Genomic DNA, 1,890 nt, shown 5'->3' with positions numbered 1-1,890 from the left:
TTGAACTGCCAGCCTTCTGGTTAGCAGTCAAGTGCCTTAGGCACTATACTACCAGAGCTAGTAAGAAGCACATAAACTATACCTACCTGGTTAAGCACTCAGCTACTAACCCAAAGGTGGGTTGTTCAAACCCACCAGCAGCTCTGTGGGTGAAAGACCTGAAAATTTGCTTCTGTAAAGATTGCAGCCTAGGAAACCCTATAGGGCAGTTCTATTCTATCACATGGAGTTCCTATGAGTTGGAATCAACTCTCAATGGCACCCAACCACAGCTGAGTCCTGTCTACTTTGGTGAAAATAAACTATTGCTTTGATTTTAAGTAAAAGTAATCTGTCCATCCACAAATGTCCTTTGATGGTCAACTCTAGGTAGTCTAACTTACTGTTCAAAACCCCCCTCCTGAAAATATCCTCTCTTGCTAAGTTTGCCTACCTTCTTAAGATATGCTAGTTGTAGAAAACATTTTTTTTAATTGAGTTCTTTATATTTCTTCAATAGATATTCAACTAGTTGTGTGTGTGTGTGTGTGTGTGTTAAATGATTGGTTAATTAGTGGTTAGTTGAAAATCAGACAATGGCTCATCTGATTTTCAAAAAAGAACTCTTAACCAGAACTCATGCAGATGATTCTAATCAGCTAACTGCTTTCTCTCTCAACTTTTAGTGGTGGTTATGCCTACATGAGGAGTCCCTGGGTGCCTGGATGGTGCATATGGTTAAGTAGTTAATAACTAATAAAAAAAAAAGTTGGCTGTTTGACTCCAGTCAAAGATGCCTCAGAAAATAAAGCCAGTGATCTACTGAAATATCACAGCCTTGAAAACTATAGTATGCACACCTACCCTGCAACACATTTGATCACCATGGGTCAGAATAGAATAGATGGCAACTGGTTTGCTTTTTTTTTATACCTACATCATAAGGCATGATGATCAGTGGTAGAATTCACACTTTCTGTGTAATTCAATTCCTGGCCAACATACCTCACGTGCAGTCACCACTCGTCTGACAGCAGAGGCCTGGTGTTGCAGTGATGATGAACAAGTTTCCACAGAGCTTCCAAACTAAAGAAGGCTAGAAAGAAGGGCCCAAAAATCAGCCAGTGAAAATCCTATGGTTAACATAGTCTAATCCACAATTACGAGCTCTGGTGGCATAGTGCCTAAGGCATTTGACTGCTAACCAGAACACTGGCAGTTCAGACTCACCAGCCATTCCTTGGAAGAAAGATGGGGCAATCTACTGCCGTAGTGATACTGCCTCAGAAACCCAAAGAGGGGTCTCTACAAATCGGATCTGACTAGATGGCAGTAAGTTAATCCACAAGTAATCATGAGGATGGTGCTTGACCACGTAGCACTTTCTTCCATTGTACATGAGGTCACCATGAGTCAGAGGACAACTAGCAATAACAATAGCAACAGTAACTACCTGATTGGCCCATTTATAACTTACTGATTAAAGCCTCTTCTAAGCTTGATTGATTAATGGAAATGCTAACAGTTCTTATTTGAAACGTGCATTTGTTTTCATACTTAATGATTTTCCTTCTGTGGTTCTCTGTGACAAAACCTTTGAAGTATATAGTAACAAACTGGACAAGAGAGTTGAAGACACACTGGTATGTAACAGATTTTATATGCTTCATTTCCAGGACACCAGGTAGATTTCCTTTTTTTTTTTTCTGAATTTCTTCAGTGGGAGCTATATGAATCTGAGCATATGACTCACAGTTTTGTTCAGTGGTCTAACTCTTTAACAAACCTCTGTGTGAGTACCAATGTGTGATGCATTGCTATCAACATAAAACCGTAGAAACAATGTATTTTCCCAGTCTCTGAAAGCACTGCAATTAACTTATCTCAACGCTGACTTTCTTTTTCTTTTCC

The sequence above is a fragment of the Orycteropus afer genome, unplaced genomic scaffold (genome assembly GCF_000298275.1).
Source record: "Orycteropus afer afer isolate SDZICR_OR568_19922 unplaced genomic scaffold, OryAfe1.0 scaffold00120, whole genome shotgun sequence".
NCBI lineage: Eukaryota > Metazoa > Chordata > Mammalia > Tubulidentata > Orycteropodidae > Orycteropus > Orycteropus afer.
The sequence above is the reverse complement of the archived record's forward strand: the minus strand, read 5'-3'. Positions refer to the sequence as shown.